The sequence below is a fragment of the Equus quagga genome, chromosome 2 (genome assembly GCF_021613505.1).
Source record: "Equus quagga isolate Etosha38 chromosome 2, UCLA_HA_Equagga_1.0, whole genome shotgun sequence".
NCBI classification, from domain to species: Eukaryota; Metazoa; Chordata; class Mammalia; order Perissodactyla; family Equidae; genus Equus; species Equus quagga.
The window spans coordinates 160,512,124-160,530,080 of NC_060268.1; the positions used below are offsets into that span (position 1 = coordinate 160,512,124).

The 17,957-nt window shown below is 39.5% G+C and overlaps 1 non-coding gene across 1 annotated transcript; it reads right to left on the reverse strand.

Annotated features, from left to right (window-relative positions):
• Positions 1-16,987: 16,987 nt before the first annotated feature.
• LOC124236578 (U6 spliceosomal RNA) lies at positions 16,988-17,091 on the reverse strand. The gene has a single exon (XR_006887806.1). It is a non-coding gene; the product is annotated as a U6 spliceosomal RNA (small nuclear RNA).
• Positions 17,092-17,957: the final 866 nt, after the last annotated feature.

The following is a 17,957-nucleotide window of genomic DNA, read 5'->3' on the forward strand; positions in this document are numbered from 1 at the left end:
GCCTCCAGAGGACAGCCACCACTGAGCTTCTCCGTAATGCTGGTGTTCCTCTCTCCAGCAGATTCCTTATCACTTTGATATATGGCATATCTTTTGAGCCTTCCTGCTGAACTAATCAGCTGGTATATTTTCCAGTCTCAAATATATATATCTATCATAACATGTTCATTCTCTAAGTCTTGATTCTTTCTTCCACCACCTATCCAGCCAGTTATGGAATTTCTACATCACTTTCTAAAAGATTCTAGGAGTCATCCTAACCCACATTAGCACCATCTCTTGGGATCCTCACCTGGTATTAAATCCTATGTCACGAGAGGGTGCTGACACATCAATAAACTCCATTACCCAACTGTATGCTCTGCCCTTGTTGATCTAGCATTCTCAGAATCCAGCCCCGTTCATATTCTTCTTGATCTTGCTGATACATATTAGCTATATCCTTTTTCTGCCTTGGAAGACCCAGCCCTTCTCTGGCCAGGTTATGTGGAGATTTGGCTGTAGTTTTTGATCTGATGTCCAGCCAGGAAGGAAGGTCAGCCAGGAAGGTAAATCCTGCAAGGTCTCTGAATTTTCTTCAAGCAAGGGGAGAGGTCTGGCCTCTAACAGGGAGGAATGGGCCACTCCTGCAAGTGAAGAGAGTTCAGAAGGGTCTGTGGTTTCAAGGCTTTCGAGTGCAGAGACCCAGATATTTCTACGCCAAGTCCCAGAGTCCTACTCCCTCCCCACTAGGCTCCCTACCTTTGCACAACAGATCAGCTAAGGCTGAAAACTCAACCTTCTCTGGAGTTCTGCTACTCTTAAAATTGACTCCTAAAGTGAGCCTCAGTTTTCCTGCCTTCAGCCTCAGGAGACACATCTTTTTCTGTGCTGCCAATGAGCCCTGTTAATTTTCATGCTTCACTTTCAATTGGTGATTAATCACTCTCCATCTTCTGCTGTTTCTGCAGAATACATCACTGGCACTGAGTAAAAGTCATCAGATTATCTTCTCATTGTAATTACTATTTACCAGATTTGCTCATATGTTTCTACCAGCATTCCCTTATACCAGTTTCTGGTCCAAGATTATTGCTTTGAAAGTTTAAAAAATTCTACCATTATAGCATTTAGAGTTGATAATTGCTACACCAAACACTAGGGCTTTTTATTGCCAGTGAAATGGCTCGTTCAGCTCTAAAGCCCATTTTAGAGTTTTCTTCCTTGGGTCACTTCTAGTACTGATGGTCTTAGATTGATTTCTCAGAAACAGATTTTGAGAAGGAGATTTGAGTACAAGAAGTTTATTAGGGAGCGCCCCCATGGGCAACACCTGTAGGTTGTGAAGGCACTATGATTGGGCAGAAGGAGGAGTTGGACTACGAGGCATTTGCAACAAAAGCCTCAGTTGACCCCACTGGGAACTCTGGAGCAGGACAAATCTTCGCAACTCCGTCTCTTGAGGTAAGGAGGCCAGAATTTTATAGGCCCCCACCAACAAGGCATTGGCTGTAGGCTACCCACAGGAGGCGACATGACTTTGGGCTTGGTTGTTTCTCTGTTGAGCACAATGTTCAGAGAGGAACTCAGCTGTAAGCAGTCAGCAAGGCTCCCACCAACTGAGGGAAAGAATATCTCATTCCTGAAGGTATTCACCACAGGCTGGCCTTATCTTTGTGTTTCACTTCCTTAGCTATAAATTTAAGAAGATAATGGGACCAACCTCATACAGTTATTAAAAGGATTAGATAATTCATGTGAAGTGCTCACTTGTGCATAGCAAGCATTCAAGAAAATGTTAGGTTCCGATTAAATATATAAGTGTTTTAGTAATACTGGCTATGATGTATCTGAGTTAAAACTGTGCAGACGTAAAGACTTGGCATTCCATGTTGAATTAAGTAATCCTCATTAACTTGTCTTAATAATTCAACTTGTTACCTAAAAGAATCTCTAAGCAAATAGAAATAACATCAGTGAAGACAACTCCAGAAGTTTCCTTTAAGAAACTTCTTGCTTTCCTATTGCCATATTATCTGGCAGGCATTAACAGAAGAGTATGGACTTGTTTATCTGATAGCCCACGACTACAATTTTGTAGGAAAGTTCCCAGCAATAGGTTATAAATAAGAATGCTTTTTCTAAGTTATAGGAGTGAGAAAGTTGAGGGAAAATGGAAGAAGTGACTCAAGTAAGAGATTAGTGTGGGGAGTTCTGGGCAGTGGGGGTGGACGTTGGGGAGCAGTGGGAAAATTTTCTTGTCATATGGTAAATAGAAGCAAAACCCAAATATTTCTGGAGTCAGATAGGCTTGTTTGTGAATTCTGAGTCAGATTCTTAGACGTAGAGGCTGTCTTAAATGATACAAGTTTATGAAGCAACTATTTCTCCTGGATTGTTAAAGAAGCATAATAATCCCACCTAATTCATAGCTGTGTCATAAGAATGAAATAAGACAAAGTATTTAAAGTTCTCAGCACAATGCATGGTACATGGTGAATATAGATACTTATTGGTTATTGGAATTATTACTAAGGAGCTATCAGGGGCAGCGCGGTAGACTGGGGTAAGCAATGGTAGTGATAATGATAATTAATAAGTAATGGAGCATATAGTCAAGAAATATCTAACGTAATCTTTGTCCTCAAGGAACTTGCCTCAGATATCGTGCAGTGCTTAAAACAGTCTCTAAACTTACCTTGATAAAAGTCTAGTCAAGCTGTGTTCTTGGAACCTAGGAGAAAGAAATTGCTAAATTTTTCAGATGGGGAAATGTGCTTCCAAATGTGTTTGCCGTTCAACCAATTCTTTCCAGCACTTATGTTCCCTCTCTTGTTTGTCTCCACCTTAAGGAAAGTGTTAAAACCCTTCTTTTAATGACAGGCAGTAAAAATGGCACTGTATTTCTCCAGGACCTGACTAAGATTTGTTGACATTGAGCGGAAATTGGATAATCCATTCATTATTTATAGACCTGTTCTCATAACGAAAGATGTTTCTTTTTCATTTCCTTTTTTTCAAACAAGCCACACAATAAAAATGTTTAATTAATGGCACGTGCAAGTCTTAAGCAAAGATTGACTTGTTTTATGGGTTTAGCAAATTCTTTCAGCTGCTTCCTCCCAGATGCTGACAAGCCTTTTGTTTATATTCATTGACTCTTATAAAAATTAGCCAAGTACTAAGATGATTTTTGAAGTAGCTCAGGTAACCTCTGAGGGAGGGGCAGGGTGTCTTCAGCATCTCACTCACCGGGCATAGTTCCCTTATAGAGCATCTCCAGGACCTCAAAGCAGGTGTTACATGAACCAGCCCCAGCTTGCTGGCATATAGAGAGCAATTTTCATTAGATAGAAACCACTTACTATCAACTACCTACTTATAGAGACATCAAATGTGTGTTTAAAAATCTTCCATGGTGTCTTCTTACTTTGTAAAAAATTTCCTTTAAGTCTTGATGGAAAGCAAGACCCATCACTAGTTTTAAATATCTCTGTGCATATAATTACTATTTTATATTTAGCAAGTGATTCCTATTGTCTGAAAAAATAGAGACCTACATATCTGGAGGTAAGCAACCTAAAGCCAGTTGGTTATGGAAACAAGATTCCCAAAATTTTTATGTTGCAAAAGAAAATGGGATGACATCATCAGGGAGAAAGTGTCCTTGAGATAGTCATTTGTTTATGGGTGGGGTCTCAAACAGGAAACGAAACATCTTGCCATAGCTCACTTGTGGCACTTTATTACTGAGTTTAGGTTGGGATGTTCTCATAACTCCTTCTTTGTGCATTAACATTCTCTGAGCCCTGTACCTCTTCAGCTCAGTATTTAGCAACCAAGTTAACTTCACTGCTCAAGTGGTGTACCTAGCATACTTGAAAGCTAGAACAGATCATTATTTTTAACATTTTCCTCTTCCATACAACAGATTTATTTTCAGTAATAATACAAAATGAAAAGATTAGCCACAAGTGCTAATAGCTGAGAGTGGGAAAGAAAATAAAAACTGAAATTTTCTTTTATTGAAATTCATGTATGTAATCATGCTGGTGCATAAACAAAAATAATTGAAAATTGTATAGTATTAAAAAAAGAAAAAGTAATGGTTAACAATTTTAAGTACATTAGTTTATGTTTTTAGAGAAGGGGGAATATAGACTTACATATGGGATATTCTCAGTAATGAATAATAACATGACTATTTGTGTTTTTATACCCCACTTTCTGAAAATTGGTAAATAACCTCATCAAAATTGATGCTTTTCACATATTCTTGTCCAGTAGACAGTATAGTCGGATTTGTCAACTCTGTCAATCTGTCTTCACTCACAGGTGAAGAACACATTTTATTAATATTAATTTCAAAAGTTGTTTTCAGATGAAGCAATAGACATACAAATAATTAAGAAAAGCCTTAAATTCCAGGTTAAGTTTACCACTCATCAAAATTTCTCTTTATAATGAATTCCAGAAATCACCATAATTTCCATATCTTTTTCTTTCAAATTGATTCTGTCAGCTTTTAAATGTTTCTTCCGTGGAAAAATTTTAAACACAAATACAAAATTCCAGGTGGTCAAATACAATGACAGAATTACAGTAACTCAAGTTCTGTATCTCAGCCTTATAATCACTGTGTTATCATTATTTTGAATCTACTTTTTAAATGCAAGAATATATGGTGCTGTAGAGCTTAGAGATGAACTGTGCCAAAAGCATCATTAAACAATTGTGAACGTTAAAAATACAGAATTATTTTTGTATTTTAGCATTATTATGTGTGTATGTTAGCATTGTTACCTTCTATGTAGAACACAATGTTTATAAAAGAATAAGTAATAAACATATGCTAATTTGGATCTTATATATTCTTAAATATAGCAAGAACTTGAGCAATTGTTTAGAACTCAGCTCAACAAAATATCTTTTTCTGGAGAAGAGTACTTTATCACTGGCATTGTTTAGAATTGTTGGCCCAAAGTGATAATAAAAAGTAGACTGAGAGATATCACTTCACATCTATTAAAAATGGCCAAAATCCAGAACGTTGACACCATCAAATGTTGGTGAGCATGTGGGGCAACAGGAGCTCTATTTCATTGCTGTGGAATGCAAAATGGTACACTTTGGAAGACAATTTGGCAGTTTCTTACAAAACTAAACACACTATTACTATACAATCCAAAGGAGTTGAAAACTTATGTCTTTAAAAAACTTGTACACGGATATTTATAGCAGCTTTATTCATAATTACCAAAACTTGGAAGGAACCAAGATATCCTTAAGTGGGTGAATGGATACATAAATTGTGGTGCATCCAAACAATGGAATATTATTCACTGCTGGAAAAAAAGAAGCTATCAAGTCATGAAAAGACATGGTAAAGGAGGAAAAGATGGTGATGTAGGCGGACTCTGAACTCACCTCATCCCATGGACACAGCAAATTTACAACTTCTCTTGGAACAATTTCCCCTGAGAGAAGACTGAAAACTGGCTAAAAAGAACTCCCACAACAAGGGACAGTGCTGACTGTGGTGGAAGAGGGAGAAATTCCTTCCTGGAGGAAAAAATGCCACCTTCTAGCTGCGGTGCTTCATGGTTGGCCAGGAGCAATCCTAAGGTATGAAGCCTTCCCTGGAGAAGTAGGGGATCTGAGTGGTGGAGTGTTATTACAATACGCAGCTTTTGGTCTCAGCACAACCAAGACAAGTATCACAAAGTTGGCTTTGCTGGCTATTAACTACAATGAGGAATAGCACCAGAAAAAGCTATCAGACATAAGGGGGAGAAAAGCCCTCTCTTAAAGGGCCAACACACAATTGCACCCATTTCGGAAAACAACCTAAAATCACAGAAAGACAGGTACACAGACCTTTGATGAAAAGAGACTCACTTGATAGGCTCTGGGTGCATCTTGGTAAGAAGTGAGACCTCCCTAGGGACTGAGACAGTTGTGGCAGCCATTATTGTGACCTAGTACAGGCGTGCTGACGCAGACGCTGGCAGATGCCATTAGAGTTCTTCTCCTGGCCTGTTAGCCCAGGGGTCTGCCCACCCACTAGAGCACCTATTTAATCCAGCTCAGCCAGGACAGGCAGCCTGACCTAGGGATTGGCCTCACCCAACAGCAAGCCTCTGGGGAAATTGTGGGCCATCGTAGGTGGGGTGCCTGGAACCTCAGCCGCTGGGGGAGTGGATTTGTCTCTGTGGGGCAAAGCATGCATGAGGGGCAGGCCTGTGTTGGTGGAGTGTGTGGGACCTCTACAGTGGAGCAACTGGGTCTACTTCAGGGGGCCAGGCAGTGAGCAAGCGGCAGAACTGTGTTGAAGGAGGGGGTGACCCTGTGGTGGTGGGGCTTGTCAGCTGCAACAGACTTGTGCTTCTCAAACAGCCACATAGGGGATTGGCCCCACTTTCCAAAGCCTGAAGCAATTGGGTGCTCCCTTGCCTGAGGCAAGCTCTACTCAGTTGCAATCCTCAGAGAGTTGACAATGGCCTTTCAACCCTGAGGACTACAGCAATTGTAAGCCACTGAGCCCAGCAACCAGCCACACTGGGGGCCTACTCACTCAAGAGAAACACTGCAACAGGTACTTGCTTTTACACCTTGCAGCCAACTGTGCTGGGGCTCCCCACACATGATAAAGTGACTGAAGGGGCTGTAGCAGACAAACACAACTGAGCATTACAGCCAGCTGGTCAAGGGGACAGCCACGCCTCCCTGGGCATCTGCAGCAAGAGCAACCCTGCCACAACAGGACACATGTAGCCCACATAGAGGATACTTCTGGAACATTTGGAACTGATCATGAGAGAGAAGCATACTTCTGGGCCACATAAGGCATCTCTTACATAAGGCCACCTCTCCAAGATTGGAAGAAGTAGATGACCTACCTAATACATAGATATAAGCACAGAGAAAGAGTCAAAATGAGAAGACACGAGAATATATTCCAAGTAAGAGGACAGGACAAAACCCCAGAAAAAAAAAAAAAAACTAAGTGAAACAGGGATAAACAATTTACCTGATAAAGAGTACAATCAAAACGTCATAAGGATGCTCACTGATCTTGGGAGAAGAATGGATGAACTCAGTGAGAACTTCAAAAAGGATGGGAAAATATAAAGAAGAAACAATCAGAAATGAAGAATACAATACTGGAATGAAAAATTCACAGAAGGACTCAAAAGCAGAGTAGATGATACAGAAGAATGGATCAGCAAGCTGGATAAAAGACTAGAGGAAATCACCCAAGCTGAACAGATAAAAGAAAAAAGAATTACAGAGAATGAGAACAGTCTAAGGGACCTCTGGGACAACATCAAGCACATTAACATCCATATTATAGGTGTCCCAGAAGGAGAAGAGAGAGACAAAGGGGCAGAGAATCTATTTGAAGAAATAATAGCTGAAAACTTTGACAAATAAAAATGGCAAGCAATAGGATATATTGGAGAATATGAGGAAGCCATGTGGTATAAACCTAATTCAGCCTGACCTTGTCTTTCCAAAAGGGCCTGACCGAGGCCATTGAGCATGCATTGTATATCTGCTTTGGAGATTCCCTATGGCAAGAACAAAGGCCCTTGAGATAAAGGTGCAACTTCCCTCCCCCTCGCAATGTTGGCGTCTCCTTAAGGATTAAGCATCTTTCCTTAGGCTAGAAACTGATTGCTGCGCTCACCTGTGACCGCCCAGCTCGAGACAATAGACTTGCCTCCTGCTACACCCATCAAGATAGCAGACCCACTACCTGCTGTGTCCATCAAGTGCTGTGCCGACAGGGCAATCTTGTGACTATTGTGGGAGGGACATTTCAATCATATGTGAAACACCCTGTTTGGGGGTATATAACCACTCTGTGCACACCACTTCTTCGGTGCCCTTTCTTCCTTTGGAAGAAAAGCCACAGGCCATGGTCCTCAGATTTCAGCTCAGAATAAACTCACCCAAATTTTCATTTACAGATTGGTTATGGATTATTTTCGTTGACAGCTTTAATAACCTAAGGAAGGAAACAGATATCCAGACACAGGAAGCACAGAGAGCATCAAATAAGTAAAACCAAAGAGGCCTGTACCAAACACATTATAATTAAAATGTCCAGAATTAAAGATAAAGAGAGAAGCTTAAAAGCTGCAAGAGAAAGGCAACAAGTTACATAAAAAGAAAATCCCATAATGCTATCAGCTGACTTCTCAGCAGAAACCTTATAGGCTAAGAGGTAGTGGCATGATATACTTAAAAAGTTGAAAGCAAAAAACCTACAACCAAGAATACCCTATTCAGCAAGGTTCTCATTCAGAATGGAAGGAGAGATAAAATGTTTTCCAGACAAGCAAAACTAAAGGAGTTTATCACCAATGAACCAGTCTTACAAGAAATGCTAAAGGGACTTATTTAAGAGGAAAAGAGAAGACCACAAATAGGAACAATAAAATTATCAAAAAAAAAAAGCAATAAAATCACTGGTTAGGGAAATATACAATAAAGGTAGCAGATCAACTGCCTATGAAGATAACATAGGTCAAAAGACAAAAGTACTAAAATTATCTATTTCCATGATAAGAGGGTAATGGATACACACACACACACACACACAAAAAGAGGTAAAATATGACATGAAAAACACAAAATGTGGGAGGATAGGAGTAAAAGAGTAGAGCTTTTACCAAGAGGTCAAACTAAAGAGATCCTTAACTTAATACAGATTGCTATGTATGCAGGTTATTATATATAAAGCTCATAGTAATCACAAACAAGAAACCTATAATAAATACGTAAATAAGTAAGAGAAAGGAACCCAAATATAATACTAAAGAAAGCCATCAAACCACAAGGGAAGAGAGCAAGAGAAGAAGAAAGAAATAGAGAAGAATGTAACAAAGGTACTACTCTGGTGGGTTATGCTGGTAACAGGGGAAGCTGTGCATGTGTAGGGGCAGGAGGTATATGGGAAATCTCGATAGCTTCCCCTCAATTTAGCTGTGAACCTAAAACTTCTCTAAAAAAGTAAACTCTTCATTTGAGAAAGAGTCTGCTGACATTACTGTTTTCAAATGCTCTAATGACAGTCCTCCACCCCTATTTCTGCCTGCACTAGCACAGCCCACCCCCACCGCTCACCCTTGGTACGCAGCCACTGCCATGCTTGCTTCCGGGACTTCATTTCTTACCGTCTCAGAACAATTCCCCGTAAGCTTGATGATCTTCTATCACAAATACACCAGAACTAATATGATTTACTCTAAGCCATTCTCCACATTTCTGATAAATTTGTCAAACCAAGTAACCATGGAGGAGGACTGTGGGCAGTTTTAATTTTTTTAAGAGAATGAAAGAAAAAATGTGCCTGAAAGCAATGAAAAGTGGACGAGACTCAACAATAAATCAGAGAGACTGAACTGCCCCAGCTAATTCTGTCTGAAAGAAGCAAACAACTGCAGACTACTACTTTTAACGCATTAGGAGAAAGAGACAGAAGAGGGAAAGTGACTAAGTAATACCTGTCAATTTCACACTTTATCACTTAGCATAGTTTCTACTTTGCTCCTATCATCCTGATACAACAGCTGAACAATAGAGAGAGGCAGGGATGATGGGCTCCTTTTTGGAGAAATTAATTCAATGTGAGATAAATAAGTACACTCTTCTATAAGAGAGATTCAAAAGCAAAAGTCTAGAAAACAGCTTCAGCCGGGAGGGGCAGTAATAATTGGATGGAGAAAGGAGAGTTTGAGTCCTTGAACCATGAATTCATGTTTGCATTCATTCATTCCTATCAACAAGACATATTAATAATTTATTAATGACAAGTATTGTTCCAGGTGATGAAAAATTAAGCATAAACTAATTTCTATGATCCCTGCTCTGACTCAGTGGTGAATTCAGATTTTCACATTTACACAAAATACCAGATCCCAATATTCTGTACCTGTAGCTGTTTGATTAGAAGGCAGCCAAGTTGTCCCAAGGACACCTCTTTCTCTATTTTACTCTCTAGACATCATTGGAGTGGAGTGGCCTTGGTGGATTGCCTGTCATTATGAAGCCTGTTTTCCTGGAGGATTAGGCAAGGATCAGATCATAAATACTTTTCATGCTGTGCAAAGGAGTCTGGAATACTTAGGTAATGGGGAACCACTGAAGGATTTTAACCCACAGTAATAACACAGACAGATTTATGTTATTTTTGAAATTTAACACTGGTGTTGTGGGTTGAATGGTGACCCCCTCAAAAGATATGACCACATCAAATCCATGGAATTTGTAAATATGATCTTATTTGGAAAAAGAGTCTTTGCAGATGTAACTAAGTCAAGGTTCTTGAGATGGGTTTATCTTGGATTATCTGGATAGGGGCTAAATCCAATGACAAGTGTCTTTAGAAGATACAGAAAGAGGAGAACAGACACTTACAAGAGAAGCTGATGTGAAGTCATGGCGGAGAGATACTGTGACTACAAGCCAGGAGATCCAGCAACCAGAAAAAATTGGAAGAGGCAGAGAAAGGATTCTCCCCTGGAGTCCCAGAGGGAATGTAACACTGCCAACACCTTGACTTCTGACTTCTGGCTTCTGGAACTGTGAGAGAATACATTTATCTTGTTTTAAGCCACCAGGCTGTGAAAATTTGCTATGGCAGCCACACAAAACTAATACAACTGATGACAACATTAAGACTGTGTTTGATATAAGAGTATGATTAGGGATGAGATATAATGGAAGAAACTATTACCATAGAACCTATCTAGAAGAATATGAACCAAAATGTTAGCTTTGTGTGGTGGGTCTCTATATAACTTTATTTTCCCCTTTATTTTTACTTATAGTTTCCAGTTTTTATAGAACTGTATGCATGCACTGCTGTATAATGCTAAATATGGAAAAAATAAGCCAAGTGAAATAGTAAGGACTTGAACTAAGGCAGTAGAAGGGAACATTGAAAAGAGATATCCCTTGCTTCATTATCTGTCTAGCTATTTGACAAATATTTTCTGAGTGCTCAATTTATGCTGTTTTAGGCATTGTGGAGATAGTGAATATTACAAAGAAAACAATAAATCTCTGCCTTATGGATTTGACATTTAAGTAGAGAAAACCATAGAGAGTTTTGAGCAGAGGCATAGGTGACTTAGTTTTAAAAGGATCACGCTGGGTGCTGGGTATAGCAACTGTTAAGAATAAAGTGAAAGCAGGGAGAATGGTTAGGAGGCTATTCTACCATTCAGGTGAAATGATAGTAGCTTGTGCCAGGATATGACCTGGGAGGCTAGGGTTTCTTGTGATGATTGACTTGAATAGAGGCAAAGGGAATAATGAAATTACCACGATGCTTTCAAGGCATATAGTCATGGGGAGGCCATAAGCGTAGGGTGTTAAGGAGGGCTCTGAATCTGAGGACCAGTTCTTCACTGGTACATATGGAAGCTTGGACACTAGGGATGGTAGAGCCAATCTTATTCTGAGTACTCAAGGTTCTCTCTTGAAGCTTACTGATGGAGTAGCCATGGTACACTAATTGAAGTCATCAGAATGTAGCTGAAAGAGGGAGGAGGCCCTCATTGTTGGGTAGTATCTCTGGGTCTGGTCCTATTCCTCAACTCTATTTCTAAGGATTATTCCCAAAGCACATAACTTGCAAAAACTATTCCTATTGGATGGCATCTCTTTTCACATAAGAATATGTTGTAATAAATTAGGTGGTTAGTTCAAATGTTGGGGACTGTCTCCAATTGCTCCCTACCAAAATTAATATAGGAGAATCACTGATAATTTTGTGGCTTATTATCAGGATATACTTGAGAAACCATTTTAATTATTGGAAATTGTCCAGCCAGCTGAGAGTGTTGGTCACAGAGTCAGCTAATGAAAATCACTTGCTCTTTTTTCTCAAGAATAAGGATGTAATTGAAAAGCCGACTGGTTTCACACAAATTTGTTCCTGTAACAAGATTTTTAATTATCAAACTCCACTCCAAAAAGACTTGCCATTGACTAAAGTTTAGTTCAATTCCTAAAATAGTGCAAGAAAATTAAAATCCTATGTGGAATGTTAAAAAGTGAGTCTGACCTATTTATTTTTTTAAAATTGAGAACTGAAAACAGAATGGGCTTGTCAAATAGCTAATGTGAATGCCTCAAGCAGCATGAACAGAAGTTCTGGGCACAGGGTGAGTTGCAGGTCAGCAATTGAGTTGGGTAGTTCTTGTCAGAAAGGTAGACCAGGTAAATATTACAAAACTCTCAGCTTCTAGAAGCCACTACCCAACTTTATGCATAAGCCTATTTGCTTGTGCAAATATCGCCACCCCGATTTGTTTTAAAATTACTCCAAATGCCACCAACCATTTGAAGTCTTTTTCAAATCTCAGATCTCTTGAATGCACAGTTGCAAAGTGTGCTGGAGGGGTTCCTTGCATCCTCTACCACTGCCTCTTCAGGACTCCAGATCATCTCAAATGGTAAGGGGAGTCCAATTATCCCCTAACATCTGAGTTTAGGATTGTACATTCTAGTTCTTGTGAATGAGCAATTGAACTAAAGTTTTGTTTCTGAAAGAAGAAAGTCGTATAGCTTGCCTTTCAAAGAAAGAAATAGAGGAGATATCCTGGAGAGGAGAATAAAAGCAGTAAGAGATTCTGCATCCACAGGAAGGAAGAATAGTATGGCAAAACACTTTAAGTGCATGAATATAGCCCAGGTACCTGGGTTAAGGGACTAGATTCAGGCTGCGGTTCTGAAGAGGTTGGCTAAGGGATGAGGGTGCCTGTGTAAAGTTCGAGGTATAGGGGTTAATTTTAAGGAGGAGAATATACAATCTTCTATTTCTGATGTTGGGCCTAGCTGGCTCTCCTACTAATTATGGAGTCAACATAGAAAATCTATCATTAATTTAATTGAAACCAACATATATGGTTCTAGTCTCATTGAACCTCTTGGTGAGACAGGGTGATTCTCTGAATGAAGAACTTTGTCAAAGGAAAGCATGATGACACCTTCTTTACATTCCTCAGACAATACCTTGTGTACCTCTCTCCGTGTGTTGTTGGCATTCTACTACACTTTGTAATTAGATACTCATTATAGCCACTTACTAGAGAATAGAGGCTTACAGGTTCTACTTATTTTTGTATCTACTTATTTTTGTATCTACTTATTTTTGCTGCAATGCTTTGGGCATAGCAGGGACTCAGATTGTATCCGTAAAATTGACGTAGGACAGGAGGTCAAGGAAGAGGAAAAAGACTATACAAAGACTACGCAATAAAAGTCTCTCTTCCCAAATTACTTGAGTACTGCAGATAAATGCAACAGCGAGCTCTCTTTAGGAACACCTGCATTCTATTTGTCCTTCAATCCTCAGCCCAGAAGTCTCTCTTTAATATGTACTCGACTTCTATTTCTATTTACGATAGTTTGATAATCAAGCTATGATTACATATGCCTAACATCAGTTCCTCTCTGACAGATGTGTGATCCATTCCAATCATCCTAAATCCTTATGCGGATGTTCCTAAGTTAATCCGTTCCTCTTAATGACATAGTCTCAAAGGACTACACCTGTGAGGGGAAGCAATCCACAAACCTATCGAGTTTAAAGAGAACTACTTTCCCTGCGGTCTTCTCCCCAAATGTTAGGAAATGTAACTGATTATTTTAACAAGCAGAATTTCTTCCCCCTCAAGTTATGACCTGGTTAAATGAGATAAATTCAAAGCTTCTGGGCAAGCACCTCAAGGCCATATCTTTTTTTTCCTCTCACAGGTTTTTGGCTGCTTGCCTTCAAACTGCAAACTGGAACACTTCATCCTTTAAAAGCTTAATAACCCGAAAACCCACCAGGAACCTAGAATACCCATAGTTCTCAGCCTAAAAGCTTGAGGATGGATAGAACAGAAATCTAATGTGCTTGACCTTCTCACCTCCTGCTTCTAGTCCGTGCCTCCCATTACACCCACTCAAATCCTCACTGAGGCCCAAACCAAGGAAGACTTCTGCTGACAGATGTCTCCAGAATAGCTACTGTTCATCTCACAGGCAATTGAGCCCTCTAGGTCAGAGGTCCTCAAAGTGTGACTACAGTCCCCATAATGAGACTACCAGCATCAGTATCACCACCACCTGGGAACTTGTTAGAACTGAAATTCTTGGGTCCCACTCCAGACCTCCTTAATCAGAAACTCGGGGGGTAGAATCCAGCAATCTGTGTTTGAACAAGCCCTCCAGGTGATCCGGATGCTTGCTAAAGTTTGAGAACCACTGGTCTAGGTAATTGAACCAACGGCATTTGGCTGTAATCCATGGAGTAATTTATAGCACTAGGGCAATCACTAACCTCAGTCTTGGGAATTACGGGAGTTGGTAACCTCATTTCAAAGGAACAATATTCACCTTTGAAGGTACTTGGATGGCTGGCTGTGTGAATTTGGAAATATAGTGTTCTCCTCCCATGGGGCTCAAGGAAGCTAAAGAAAATCAGAGGATTCTAAATGTGAGTTGGTAAAACCTGCGACCATTAAAGGAGGGAATGGGCATCACAGAGTTACTTCATCCTTTTAGATTTGACTGTCCATACTCAGCTATTATTTTCTTTCTTTTTAGCACATAGATTTTGCTTTTCAGTGTCCTTCTCGTCTAGGATGATTCAAAACAAGGATTTATGAGATTCTACTGTGTGAAAGGTACACATCAAAAAATAGACATCACACAAAAAAGGGGAAACACTAGCTTAATTTTAAGACACTTAAACAAGCAGTTACCTCCCATTTTCAAATATATTTCAGGGAAAGCTTCTTTGGAATTCAACGTCCTGAACAAGAGTGAACATCTTCACTTGGTACCCTTTCTCTACTGCAAAATCTACACAGTGCTGGCACAGTTATCTTCCTACACTACAGGAGGTGTACTTGGAAAACCACATACATCTTAGTTTTATTTTAATCCAAGCGTTTGTGCTCATTAGAGGTACTCATTTTTCTAAAGAAAATTTCCAGAGTCTGTTTGAAATTCACTTAATGGTGTATGTGTTATTTTATTTTAACAAATCTAAATTTTCATACAACCAAATTTACATAAAGTAGGATTTAGTTAACATGTAATAGCAAAGAGGAAGGGCAGATGGACACATGATTTGGGGTTTATAGAAACTTATTCTGGAAGGCTACAGTTTTGGCAGGCAGACCATAATCCTATATACAAACACAAGTTAAATTGAAGTCCAAGTTAACCTAACTTTATATTAGGAAGCAGGTGACTTGGGTTTTACTCTGTTGAGAATTTGTGTGTGTGTGTGTGTACCTAAAAACATATACTGTCTTCTGAGATTTTTTTTTCACTGATAAATTAGACATATGATTTTTTTTCATCTTTTCCCCAAAGCACCCAGGTACGTAGTTGTATATATTCTAGTTGTAAGTTCTTCTGGTTGTGCATAGGCATGTGACAGTGCCAACTCCAATGGATTATTAGGATGATCTAACAACATAAACTATTTGATCACTATACGAGTATTGTGCCAAGGTAAAGAATTACTAGAAATAGAGGAAATCTGCAAGTATCCTTAAATCACTCATTCTTAATGTTTTCCTTTGTGACCCACTTCAGGCCATTGTCCTCATCCCATCACCTCCCTGCTTGCTCAGCTCCAACCCCACCCATCTTTCTCACGTTGAACTAGCTTTAAGGAGAAGAGACACAATTGCCAGCAGGTGAAAGGGTAGGTGTGGGATTTGGGACTTTTTTAGCGTAAGCACATACACAGCAAAGTTTTTAAAAATTTTTTATCGAGTATAATTGACATATAACATTCTACTGGTGTCAGGTATACAACCTAATATTCAATATTTGTATAGATTGCAAAGTGATCACCATGAATAAGCCTAGTTAACATTCATCACCATGCATACTTACAAATTCTTTTCTTCTAATGAGAACTTTCAAGATCTACGCTTGGCAACTTTCAAATGTGCAATACAGTATGATTAACATGCTGTACATTACATCCTCATAACTTACTTATTTTATAACTGAAGTTTGTACCTGTTGACCCCCTTCCCACATTTCACTATTCCCCTCTCCCTGGCAGCCGCCAGTCTGGTCTTTGTATCTATGAGCTCAGGGGTTTTTGTTTGTTTTTTTTTTAATTCTACATATAAGTGAGATATGTGTATTTGTCTTTCTTTGACTTATTTCACTTAGCATAATGCTCTCGAGGTCCATCCATGTTGTTGCAAATGGCAAGATTTCCTTCTTTTTTATGGCTGAATAATATTCCAGTATGTGTATATGTGTGTGCCTTGGCTATAATAATGCTGCAGTGAACGTGGAGATGCATACGTCTTCTCCAGTTAGTGTTTTCATTTCCTTTGGATAAATATTCAGAAGTTGAATTTCTGGATCATATGGTAGTTCTATTTTTAATTTTTTGAGGAAACTTCATACTGTTGCCCATAGTGACTGCAACAATCTACATTCCCACCAATAGTGTACAGGGGTGCCCTTTCCTCCACAATCTCTCCCATGCTTATTTTTTGTTCTTTTGATGCCAACCATTCTATCAGGCACGAGGTGATATCTCATTGTGGTTTGGATTTACATTTTCCAGGTAATTAGTGATGTTGATCATCTTTTATGTACCTGTTGGCTGTCTTTATGTCTGCTTGGAAAAATGTCTGTTCAGGTCTTCTGCCCATTTTCTAATCAGATTGGTTGTTTTACTTGCTATTGAGTTGTGTGAGTTCTTTATATATTTTAAATATTAACTCCTTATCAGAGATATGATTTGCAAATATTTTCTTGCATTCTGTAGGTTGCTTTTTCATTTTGTTGACAGTTTCCTTTGCTTTTTGGGAAAGAAGGTTTTTAGTTTTATGTAGTCCCACCTGTTTACTTTTGCTTTTGTTGCCTTTGCTTGTGATGTCAAGTCCAAAGAATCATCGCCAAGATGTATGTCAAGGAGCTTACCACCTGTGTTTTCTTCTAGGAGTTGATGGTTTCAGGTCTTCTGTTCTATTGCTTCATGAATTTACATGTCATCCTTGCTCAGGGGTGCTGCTAATCTTTGTATCGTTCCAATCTTAGTATATGTGCTGCTGAAATGAGCACATCAAAGTTTCTTTGAGCATCTCAATGTATGTGTGTACTTGCTTATGTAAGTCTGTGGAGAGTGTGGGCATTAGAGTTAATCTGAGATACAAACTAATGCACCAAATGTGCTACTAAATAAGAAACGTTGTACCCCAGCTATCAGCTAGTAAATTCCCCTAATCTGTGAAGTGCTGAGTTAAGTTCACAGCATAAGCAAGGGGCTTCTTGTGCTTTCCCCAAAGGTACACTTCTCCCCAAGGGGAGATTTAAGTTGACCTTATTCTTTGTCAGTCCAACTTGAGTAACGTTGAGTTGCAATCTCTCTATGTATCCTCTTTCTAACCTCTGGTCTGAAGTTCAGAATCGTTTTTCCCAAGAGAACGTTTCCCTCAAGCACATTCTGTAGCCTTCTCTACAGAAGAATGTGCAAGATACTGTTCCTGAGAACACTGGAGATAGGCTGACAGTCAAAGCACTCATGGTGGGTTTAGCCTCTGTACCTGGCATTTTAAGGGTCCACCCCCTCACTCCTGTGCCAAGCCAAGAGAAGAAACCACTTCATAAATTCATTGTGGAGACCACAGTGAAAATGAAGAACTGGCCATGCCACCGCAGGGTGTCATCCCAGCTGTTTCCCATTCACAATCTTGTTCTGAGCAGACCAAGGAAAACTTAGGATGAGGCTGCGCTCAGACTCAATTATACATTCAAATGGCCTGTATTTAGAAACGCTTAAAAACTGTGATGGCTTAATTAAGCTAGTAACTTTATGGCATGCTTCTCCTCACAGCCGAACTCTAAGGCTTTTCTCTTTAACTGAGAAGTCAGCGCGGCGATTTTGCCTTGCTGGGATGGCTGGCTGGAGGAAGGAGGAGGGGCTCCAG